Source organism: Patagioenas fasciata, chromosome 1 (genome assembly GCF_037038585.1).
Source record: "Patagioenas fasciata isolate bPatFas1 chromosome 1, bPatFas1.hap1, whole genome shotgun sequence".
NCBI lineage: Eukaryota > Metazoa > Chordata > Aves > Columbiformes > Columbidae > Patagioenas > Patagioenas fasciata.
In genome coordinates this window covers 81001414-81013905 of record NC_092520.1, presented here as the reverse complement: position 1 = coordinate 81013905, position 12492 = coordinate 81001414, and the positions used below count along the sequence as shown (strand labels likewise).

The following is a 12492-nucleotide window of genomic DNA, read 5'->3' as shown; positions in this document are numbered from 1 at the left end:
AGTGAGTGATGAAAATGTTTTGTACAAAATGTGAAAACAAAGCCTCTGATCTTCTGCTGTGACAGGGGAACTTCCTTAAAGGTACCATCCCCAGGAAGAAATGTTATTTCTTTGCCCTGAAGTTTTTGTTAACAAATTGTCAAAGAGGACTTAGTTCATTCTTCCTGTTGGAATCATTCAAAGCCTCATGGTGCTTTGGCAAGTTTAAAACTACATAGGTGATCCCAACAGGATCTCTGTCATAAGAAAAAAAAAAAAGAGGGATTGGAGAAATTGCTGTGCCTGTCAGTTAAAAAGGAAAAGGGGAAGGTTTGTTTGTATTGGAGGGAACAGTGGAAAAAGCAGAAATTCATTCCCTATCTAGGAAAGGTGTCTTTCCTTCCAAAGTTAAATTGCAGTGGAAAAATTGCAGAGTGGAGGTGAATCAAAACAGAGGAAACAAAAACTGATCAAATTCGTTGCTGTGTGCTGTGCAGGAGTAAGTCTGTGCTCCTGACACAAACTATACTACAAACTACACTGTGTGGTGCCACTCCAAATTAATTCAAGATGTTTATCCATATTTCTTTCTTGCCCATATCTCTCTCTCTTCCCCCCCCCACCCCCCCAGTCTTCTCTATTTTTTCATTAATTTATTAATCATTAATCTTTTAACATCTTAATCTTCCAAAGTTACATATGCTAGATACACAGCAAAAGAATGCATGTTCCTGTAGAGCTTGGGTGCCAAACTCTTGGTCACCAGGGGCCACATCAGTCTCAAGGTGAACTTCAAAGGGCCGAATGTAATTTTAGGACTGTAACTACTCCGACATTTATACAGTCCTAAAATGATGTGGCCCCTCGTGAAAATGCATTTGACACCCCTGCTGTAGAAGATGTAATTCTGATGGTAACATAGTCTGTCCTATGGAGAGCTGTGTGAAAGATCATGGCCTGGGTGCATAGCACATGAAGCAATAGGGGTGAGAGGAAGTGGGGGAGCAAGTACCTACAGTTCAGGGTTTTATTTCATTTTAATTGTTTTTCTTTTTTGGGGGCAGATTAAAGGGCAGGTGGCAATTTCCTATGTGCCCCAGCAGGGTTAGAAAAAGAAGTGTATTTTTTCTTCTGATTCCCATATGTATTTCTTGCCCCCCAGCAGTTTCCTTTCTTCCAAGTCCTTTCTCTTCATTCTGTCTCTTTTTCTCACTGCCTGAGAGGATGGGCTTCCTACTCTACCTCTCTTTTTCCTTTGTCTACTGATGCCTACAATGGTGGTTTCCTCAAGGATCGAGAGTCGGTTTTGTTAATGACTTATATTTATTCTACTATTAATATTGCTTCCTCTGCTGACACAACTGGAGCTGCTGTGAGTTAACTTGGCACACAAAGGGGAAAAAAATGTAAAAGATTGTGAAAAATAATTTGGTACCACACATCTGTCCCAGAGCGTAGTGAGAATGGCTTTAAATCCTGCTGTTTCTTGCTCTTTTTTTTCCAAAGTGTGACATTGTTTTCCTGTGTTCATGCTTAGAGCCCTGTTTCAGGGTGCCTGTTGCTCCTGCTGGAGTCTCTGTGCTCTCCAAGTTCCACAAATAATTCAAAATGTGTCTTCTGGATCATCTCACTTGTTTTCTGCTCTGACCATGGCATGTGCTCCTGCATTATCATCAGGGCACCTTTCCCATCTTCCTCCTCAGTTCTCTCTGCCTTTTCCCCTGCTGTGTCTAAACCACTCGAGTTTGCACATCTGCACAACCACTCTTTTTGTGTCAAGACAAAGAGTTCTCGGTTGTATCTTCTGCTATGCTGCCACTTCTTTATAATTTTTTTTTTAATTATTATTATTGCCGGCATATCTGGGCTCTTTTCAGTGGTATATTAATCTTTTCATTAGCATTTGTCACATCATTTTACACATCATGTGTGGGTTTTTTGGCTGAGCCCTGAAAAACATTACCTTTTGCTTGAGAGGACCCTGCTCATCTATAGACCATGAAGAATCTGACTGAAAGAAGAGAAAATATCAAACATACTTTTATATTCATTTGCTTCTTTATCTTCTGTCCTATTTGGAGCCTTACCATACATCATTTTTTCAGACTCAGCTCTTTGAGACGAAGCTTTTAATTTCCGACACATCCACAAGTAGTTTCCACCCCTGACCACAGCTGCTAATAGTGACAGCTTGTATTTCTAGAAGCACTGAAGAAAAGCATGGATTGAAAATCCCAGCCTGTTAGAAGATTCTCTCCTCGCAGGTTTGCCATTTTAAAGAGCAGAGCTATGCAGACTTTGTCAGGCAGATGTGAGCTCATTCAGTTCGCTCTTTGAGTCGACCAGCAGCCATATGGCAGTGGTTAATGTGGCGCCGAGCCTGAGCTAATAAGCCCTGCTGAGAGACAGGCGAGATCGCTCCAGCACGGTGTCGTGCTAATATGGCCACACAGCTTCTGTTGCACTGAGGGTAGGGGCAAAGTGAGCTCACATTGGCTCCAAGTCTCTATGCACCAAGCCAGAGCAAATGGTTTGAAAACACCCATGTGGACATTCCCTTCCTTCTCTATAGCTCTCACAGTCAGCTGTCCTGAATACTTCTTTGGGGGACAAGATGCTTTTGCCATTAGCGTGATGTTTGCTGCAAGGAGGCAGGTGAGGAAAAAGCCTGTTAGCCAGTTAATCTAAAGTGTTTGAGTCATGCTCAATGCCTGGCATTGTTCTGATTGGTTTAAATGGCTCATTATTAACCATGAATCTTCTACGCAAGGTTGCTGAATAAAATGTAGAACAGGGGAAACCATACATTGGTTCACACTTGATGGGATATGTCTCTTCAGTAGACATGTCCAAAGGATAATACTGGTCTGTGGAATTAGCAGAAAGGGAAGGAGCATAAAGATGAAGAGCAGAAGAGTGGCCCGATGGCAAAGATCTGTGGACTGGGGAGTACACCAGGTTCTGTAGGCTTGTGCTGGGTATCACAGAGACCAAACTGACCTCATGTGTTTCCCAAAACATACCTGGTAATAGTGTAACCTACTGTGTGAGGTTTTGATGTGTATAGACTTTGTTCACACTAAACAAAACTACTAGAATTAAAACTCACCTTAATACAGTGTTAGATTAAAAGGCTCATTATGGTCATTTAACTGCTGGCATTTTAAACCAAGTTGTCACTGATCATATTGTCTTTATAGCAAAGAGAACGTGTTCCTTCTGTTTTTTTCTCACAATTTTTGAATATCTTCTGCATCAGTGACGTGCATTGCTTCAGCTATTTCATTTGTCTCTTCGCCAATGAAAATGTTAGGTATTAGACATGCATAACTATGGTTTCTCAGTATTGTTTCACCCAGCAGTAATGAAAAGTACTCCTTTAAAGTGAACTAAGTATATATTTTTCTATGCTCAACTGTATTCTACACTGATTTCTACTTTTAAATATAAAAGTAAAGTGATGAAGAATGAAGTTCTTTTGCAGATACTCTGCGGACTTAAAGGAATTTGAAAACTCCTCATTGAGTCAGAATTCTCCACAGATTTCTTTTGTCCCTAGTCATGAACTGATGACCTAGATAGTAAAAGAAAATAAATGCCTGCAGCAAATAGAGTATGTGTTAGATATCTGAGTTTTGAGACCTCCACAGGCATAGGCATTAGACTATCAGGATTTTCTTGTTAAAATGGCTTATTGAGAGTTTTGAACCTCTGGGACCATCTGAAATTATAGAAATAGAGTCTGGGAAGCTTCTCCTTAAAATATAATAAGAAGCCAGGTGGTTGTTATCTCAGATTAGGTTACTTGAGCTACCCAGAGCATGTAGAACTTCATGATTTGAATGGTTAGGAGCAAAGGTGATTTATTATGCTGAGAAAGTAAATTCTTTGTTTTGTTTGGCTGACAGTCAAGTTGTTGGGTTTTTTGGGATGGGTAAGGGAGATGAAGAAAGGATGTGGGAGGGAAATTATTTCTTCATTCATTTTATTCTCTTAATGAAAAAGAAATATTTTTGTTCGGTTAGTTTTTTTAAGCTGTCAGGAAGGGAGCCTTTGCTTATATTACGCACAATAAAGATGAAAATTGGGTTTAGAAAGTTAATTCTTCTTGTCCCCTCCCTCCATCAGCTCTATGGAAATCCTCCATGTAGAGTGTGAGCATCCTTCTCTAAGTTAAAAATCCATTTCTGGAGAGATCGTTCCCTGCAGCCCCTTAGGGACTGCTGTACTGTGTGCTTTCCCTGATTCCTCATCATGAGGAAAAACAATCAGAAGCAAAGCAATATTCAAAGAATCAAACTTTTAGAACCTTTTATGAATCTGACACCGGGACCCACAGCGGGAAGCAGGCGCACTGTGTACAGGCACAAAACATGTTCAGAGTAGACTTCTGTCCATTGAACATGGGACTTAGGATCCCTGCAGATCAAATGTGCAGAAAAGCACTAGATATTTTCTGCATTCTAAGGTCTCATGCAGACTCCTGGACCTGTGAGCCTTTTCTGCCCCCTTCTTAATAAATAAATAAATACATACATACATAAATATTTAAATAACTGTATTTATGTTTACTTAATACTCGTATACAGAGATGTTTCCATTAGGAAAACACGAAGGACCTTTTATCATATAAATAACCTACAGAAATCAATATATTATTTGTGGCAAGTCTAGAGCAGTGAAATGAAACAACCTAATTCCTCACTGTGTTCACCGTTTTGCAAACACTGAAATCCTTTCCATTGGGAGGGGAGCAGGGGGAGGGGAAAGTACATTTCTGTTCTTGAAAGTCTCTAGTGGTCCTTACAAAATTGATTGTTCTTGGCATTTTTGATATTCCTGGTCGCTTGTACACCACAGCAGCCACATGTTGTCACTTAAAATCCAAATATCAGATAACTGCTAACTGAGACTTTATTGTGTATCATGCTTTTTTTAGGAATTAGTTTTGTAGAGTAAAAATGACACTAACTCTAAAACCGTGTTTAATAAAACCTCAACAATCTATGTGCTGAGTTTGCACATACTATGTTCTCTTAATCAAAAGAAAAATGTAGAATAAAAATAGTAGAGAAGAACAGTGCCCATTTTTGGAGCCTTGAACAGATGTAAGTGATTAGGGCTTGTTTGGTTTGCTTTGATTTTTTGGTCTACTTTTTGAAATTCTGTCAACTTCATTTTTGCTTATTTCACTTTGTTTGGATAGTTTTGCCTTACTGAGTTTCCTGTGATGCTTCTGGTTATGTGAAAAGTCTAATCCAAATCACAGCACTTCAAAAATAATAATTTTTCAGTTCTTGGGTTCCCTTGACCCAACAGAGTACTTCTCTCTCTCCAGGTAATAATATACTCACAATTTCTTACTGCCAAGTTCAGATATTCACCATGTGCAGTAGTGTGGGACTAACATACACATTGCAGGGTGTTGTTCCAGACTCCTGTGTAATATTATGTAGAACCAAGTCTGCCTTCTTATGGTTGCCCTCCTTAAAAGGGAAAGAAAAAAAGCTACTTTCTTTCCTTATCTAGCTGTAGGACAACTCTTGCCAATACTCATGCTGCACTGAGCAATTAATTGTTTGGGTTTTTTTTCCTCCTGAAAAATCATTATGTAAGAAGAATCTACTTGCCACATGGTCACCTAAAGATTGTTCTTTTATTTAATGTGGAAGTGTAGGTGGTTAGTTATGCTTGCATCTAATTATACTCAACTTCTTTTAACTCAACAGCCTTGCTTTTGCCTCTCTCTTTGCTGCCGTTGTCACTTTTCTACTTGCCTCTGCTAGGCCTCCTGGTTCTGACTGCAGGAGGGAGAACAAATTACACAGAGATAAGAGGCAGAAAAGTGAATAAGTTTTTCCCCCTATAAGGCTAAGAGAGGAAAAAAAAAAAAACCACAAACCTTCCAGGGAAAATAATACTGTTTAAAAAGTAAAACTTGAGAAAGTTAAATGCTTTCCCGGTGTATGTCTTGAAATATTTTTAGTGCTACATGGAATATATTAATTTTGAAACTAGCCATAGAGATGACTCAAGATCGCTTAACTGTAAGTTTCTGTGTTTTGCATCATTGCTTTTCCAAGTGGCTGTGCCATTCAGAATGCCAAGTTTTTGAATGCAGAAGATGTTGACATGATGGCTTGGGCTTCCCTCCACCACGGCCCACATTTCAACCTCCGTAGATCTTGCTCTTCCCGTTCATCTGAAACCATTTGTTTCTTAGGGCTACTTTGAACTCTAGTGTTCGGTTTGAGCATTTCTCTTAGAATAAGACATGATGCAAATCACGTAAGAAGAAGATTTCTTGTTCAGGGGCAAGTGTTAAAATAGAAGCTTCAGGTAGCTGACTGAAGCTGTTTTTCGGTTCATGTTAGGTATTCCAGATTCCGGGAGTGAGTGGTACTGCTCTCTGGCAGACCTGTACACTGGATAGAATTAAAAGTAAGCTGTTTTTACCATGGGGCTATACACTCATTGCAACACGATTTTTTAAAGTGAGCTGCAGAACATTTTCCTACTGAGAAAATTACTGTACAGTAAAGGAAAGATTGCCTTGAGGTAGAAAGTCTGCAAGCTAAGCAAAGCAGATTGCTGTGCTGCTGCTTCAATCTTCCTGTGTGACTTTGGGCAAGCCTTGAAGTTGTTTAGTACTTCTTATTCAGCATTTCATGAGTCGTGGGACTGAATTCATTCATACACGTAAAGCAACCTGACACTGTTGCAGCAAAACTACGTTGTGCCACTTTACCAAAGCGCAAAGTGTTATTCCATCCTAAATCATGAATAGGCTCTTTTTTGTAGACAAAACAGCGGAGTAATATTCTCACTTACATGCTCAAGCCATGCTTCGCTCTAGGCGTTTGTGACTGTGTTATACGTGCTGGATCTAGCCCAGCTTCAAGTATTTTGAGATGTTATTTTAACAAAAGCATGTGTTGTTTACCATTCAAGTGATATGCTGAAGCATCAAAGTGGTTTTGAAATTATTGTCCCTGGTATTCAAGGATCTCAAAAGTTTATTAAGAAACTAGGAATGTTTTTATAGTAGGTATTTTACATGATTATAACTCCTGGGACATTTGCATTCACAATGACTATGATTAGTATGTTTCATGAAAATACACTTTGCACATGTCCAAAACTCTCAGTGTGAAATTCTGGCATTATGGAAATCATTGCGATTATTACCATTGTCTTCATTGAGACTAATATTTCACTTTTTCCAAGAAAGTATATATAATAGTTTATTTTATAACGAGGGAGAAGCCACTTTTTGGAGCACTGAATGAGTTGATAGTCTTCATTTTTCAGTTGCTGTTGTTGTTACTGCTTCACTTTTTCTTATTGGCTTGTTTGTCATCTAGTTACTTTCCCAGCTGGGGTTTTATGGAAATACTACATATTCATTCTCATTTTCATCCTATTGAGACTTTCTGCTAAGAAATTTTCCATGTTATATGACTTGCTGGTATCTTTCACATTTGTCATTCTTAAATATTAGGAATTATTCACCTGGAGATGACTGCTGTTACTTTACTTTTGTCATCCAAAATAAAAGACTTTAGTAATATAAAAAGTCATCTATTGTATCCGTTATTCTTGAAGGTAACAAATGTAGGTAGTTGTAATGGGTTTTTCAGTAGGAGAAGAAATCTTAATTTTAGCAATCTGAACATTTTAAGTAGGACATGGGGAAATAACTTAAAATTTTCAAAACTAAGAGTAGCTGGAGCAACCAGAACAAATAAACCTGCAAGCCTGCTTTGCTAATTATTTCCGATTTAAAAATAGAAGGTAGAACCTTTGAAAATGTTTGGTTTTACAGTTTCAGCTGGTGGAGAACTGTGCTGTCCATGCATTAACCATCTTAACAAAGGCCATTTCTTCTACTGCTATGAATATAAGGTTGAAGAAAAAGACATTACTTCATCTTTGTAACATATACATGTCTTAGACTGCAGTGTCAGTTTTAGTGTGCTGCCCTGTCAGTGAGTCTCAAATTCACCTTGAAAGATCATCCCTGGGGATGCCAGCTGAACCTTTGACTCTTATGTTCTGACTATCACCAAGGTTAACACATCATTACAGCTTGTGATGCTAGCGATACCTGTTCATTTGGAGCCTTTATCAACCTACACTGTTTCAGACAAGTGAAACAGAAGCCTTAGTCTCACGCTGCTGTTTCATAGGAATACGTTTGCATGATTTTTTAGAATGAATTATATTTCTTCGTAATTTTGTGTTAAAATAGATGTGAAAGATGTGAAATTTTAAAACTTACAACTTTATCTCTGTTTTTTGTAAATTGTTAAAATAACAGCTACATGGCTCTAAGTAAAAAAAAAATGAGGAAGCATTTTCTTTCTAAATTGGAAAATGGTCAGATTCATACCTGAAATGTTGCTTACAGTACTACACAGCTACAAAGTGCAAAAAAGTGTGTGATGACAGACAAAAGGACATGATTAAGTATTGGCTTAGTGGGGTAAGTTCTAGCTACTGTCAGGTTAAAGACACTGTTTGTTTGGAATTGTCTTACCAAGCTACCATGTTGGATAAATAGCTGGTTATAATTAAAATGCGTTTTGATTTGCTAACCTAGCAAATTATATTTCCAAATAATGTTCTTGTCTGTCGGACTGGTATCTAGTCAAGGGAACTGTTTTATAAGAGAAAACTATTGAGACAGATTTTCTGAATATGTATTAAAATTCATTGTTTTAATACATTGTACCCTTTAAATGTGCACTTAGAAAAGTTCATATTCTTATCAAGCATGTCCTCTGATAAAACACGTATGCCATTTGATGTTAGGTCTGCTCCTGGGTACTGTTATGGCCATCAGTTTTTGTGTTCGTGAAATAATAAAAGGGATAGGTACCAAATATTCACAGAATCACAGAGAATCACAGAATGTTAGGGATTGGAAGCGAGCTCAAAAGATCATCTAGTCCAATCCACCTGACAGCGCAGGAACACCCAGATGAGGCTACACAGGAATGTGTCCAAGCGGGTTTTGAGTGTTTCCAGAGAAGGAGACTCCACAACCTCCCTGGGCAGCCTGTTCCAGTGCTCTGGCACCCTCACTGAGAAGAAGTTTCTTCTCAAATTTAAATGGAACCTTTTATGTTCCAGTTTGAACCCATTACCCCTTGTCCTATCATTGGTTGTCACCGAGAAGAGCCTGGCTCCATCCTCGTGACACTCACCCTTTATATATTTGTAAACATTAATGAGGTCACCCCTCAGTCTCCTCCAAGCTAAAGAGACCCAGCTCCCTCAGCCTTTTCTCATAAGGGAGATGCTCCACTCCCTTGGTCATCTTTGTTACCCTACGCTGGACCCTCTCCAGCAGTTCCCTGTCCTTCTTGAACTGAGGGGCCCAGAACTGGACACAATATTCCAGATGTGGTCTCACCAGGGCAGAGTAGAGGGGAAGAAGAACCTCTCTTGACCTACTAACAACCCCCCTTCTAATACACCCCAGGATACCATTGGCCTTCCTGACCACAAGGGCACAGTGCTGACTCATGGTCATCCTGCTGTCCACCAGGACCCCACTTGCCTCCTATATGGTTTAAAATGATTTCTGCATATTCTTGTTGTAGTATTGACGCTAGCTACCATTTAAAAGTTTTATAAGATCTGTTTATTCAGGCCAAGTGGAGAATGCCAATGCATTTTTTTTGTTTCTGCTGACAAAGGAGATGACTTTAAATCCCAAACAGCACATAGTCTATTAGGTCTTACCCTTGTATTCTTTCCTTCTTAGTTTCTACAAAATGCAGTCTAGAGGTGTTACATATAGGTACCTACCTGCAGCATTCAGACTGTATACAAAGTTATTCTACATCCTCTTTGCATTCAATTGAGAGACTTGAGATACTAATGAGTCAGTGCTGCATCCTCTTCTGTCCTCTCCATAAACTTTCTGAACACAACCTCTTAGGTAACAAGCCTTAAATTACTTACTCCTTTTCGCTTAGAGTTATATAATTTTCCTTCTCTTAGACTTGCCTGGGAACTTATAATAACCAGTGTAACAGCTGCATTAACTCCAATTAGGTGTGATCCCATGGTATTTCCCTTTGGAAGCTCTTGAACAGTAGCTGGTCATCCCACAAAAGAGCTTTCTGAGAAGGAAAAGCATTGTTTATTTAGCCATGTGATCATACAGAAAAAGAAACAACACTTGAAACCACTCTAGTATATATGTTCCTAGGTGACTAATTTAATATCTCAAATGTCTTTCTGATGGAATTCCGTATGTGTACCTGCTTTCAAATCCCTACTTAATGAGCTTCTGGTCTTCCACTCCTCAAGGAAGCGTGTATCTCCTTAAATCCCTCTTCCTGCTTTGGTTTTCACCTCCTCGCGTGTCTCAGGAACAGAGTTACTGCTCTGTGCTACAAACATGTCAAGCGCAGCAGAGACCCAGTCCTAGTCCTCTACTTCAAGGTGAATTTCTCCTAAGCATTTGTTGAAAAGTTACCATTAGGATCATAAGCTCATATCTTTGTGGTTATTTCCAGACAACACAGCTATGAAATTAGCTTGCTGTGCAGGCAGAATGAGCCTAGATCAAAATCCAACATGTTAATAAAGGCAACTCTAAGTACAAAAAAATATGATATTTTAATATTCAGTACATTGAATGACCTGCATAACTGATTTTTCTTTGTATGGATGTTTGAAAATGTCAGTAATAATATCTATAGTATAGCATTTATACTATAGTTCTTAGAGATCTTGAACAGAAGTTTAAAATCTATTTGGAATTTCCAGAATTTTGGTATTCAGAATTCAGTATTCGGAAATTTAAGTACTATTTAAGCATTTTTCTGAAATATAGTAGAAATACTCATATTCTATTCCAGCAAACATTTATTGCCAAAGTTTAGGTCTAAGGCAACATGCAGTATTTCGCTGCTATCCACTGAAACCACTAAAGCAAAACAGCCTGAATGTGGATCTCATCAAAGGATGAAACTCACTAAGGTTTTATGAAACTTTTGTCAAGTAAAACTATTTGAAAGGTGAAGAGAATCGTCAGAACACTTTTTTTTCCATCTATATCAAACATTTTCTGAATTTCTGATGTTTATGGTCGTGACCGACTTCCATTTTCAGTGGAAATTTGCTTTGTTTTCTGTCGTTGGGTTTTGGTTTTTTGGTTTTTTTTGGTTTTTGCTTTCTTTTTTTCTTCAACAGACTTAACAATATAGCTGTCTTAGAAAGTCTGTATGAAGTACATGAAGTATAATACCCAATAGTATAATGCAAATGTTATGTAATGCAGATAGTATAATGTGAATGTTCAGTGCACTGAACAATGTTAGAAAGCAGAATGATTGTCAGGAATTTTGGTGGTTGTAATTGTGGTGAAGTGACAAGGGGTGCATTGTGTGTAAATTGTCAATTTTCTTTCATTATTATAATTATGTTCTTTTGATTTTGATGTGGGGAATTATTTTTGTTGATGTCAGTGAAGATTGTTAAGATTGTGTGATGAATGTGGATTTTAATAATAACTCTTAAATATGTGATTCAAAAGGCATGGGGTGGAACAGGCTTCTTCCTCCTTTGACCCACATTGGGCACCAAAAAGGACTGTAGTGAGATGACCCTGGCTGGACACCATGTGTCCATGGGGTCACAGCCTCCTTCAGGCATCCACTTGCTCCAGTGTGGGGTTCTCCACGAGCTCCAGGTGAAACTGCTCCACCGTGGATCTCCATGGGCTGCAGGGGACAGCCGGCCTCACCATGATCTGCACCACGGGCTGCAGAGCAATCTCTGCTCTGGTGGCTGGAGCAGCTCCTGCCCTCCTTCTCCACTGACCTTGGTGTCTGCAAGGCTGTTTCTCTCACATGTTCTCACTCCTCTCTCTGCTATTATTCTTCCATAGTTTCCCCCCAGCCTTCTGAAATAAGTTATGCCAGAAGTATTACCAACATCACTGATGGGCTCAGCCTTGGCCAGCAGCTGATCTCTTGTGCAGCTCCAGGTTCTGGCTCTGTCAGACATGGGGGAAGCTTCTAACAGCTTCTCACAGAAGTCACCCTGGAGCACCCCCTACTACCAAAACCTTGCCATGCAAACCCAAAACAATCATTGATGAAGTCTTCATTCAGCTGACAGTTTTGGTTTTTTGCTTATCATACTTGAAGGGTTTTAGAACTTTTCCTTAATTTCTGAAAGTTTTATGTATTTAATATTTGAAACCCCTATTACTAGTCTTCAATTAAAAATTAATTTGCAAGGGTAACAAGTATAATTTCTGTACCTTTTTTGGACATAAATAAGCAAAACCAGTGGATCTTTGTTGGAACAAATGTGTCTTCTGAGATAAAAAAAGGGTGAACTTTGCTGTCAGCAAGATTTTCAGTAAGGTTATACCTTGGTTCAGTCATCAGGGTGCTGATGTGACCTAGTGAAATTTGTTTACATATTGCAATAGTGGTTGATCCTGTTAATGTTTGTTTGTGTTGGAAAAGTAGGCAGGACAACTAA

General features: G+C 38.8%; 1 protein-coding gene across 7 annotated transcripts in view; it reads left to right on the top strand.

Annotated features, from left to right (window-relative positions):
* Positions 1-12492, top strand: part of ROBO1 (roundabout guidance receptor 1) — a 741248-nt gene that overhangs the window by 632696 nt on the left and 96060 nt on the right. The gene's annotated exons all lie outside the window — the stretch shown is intronic.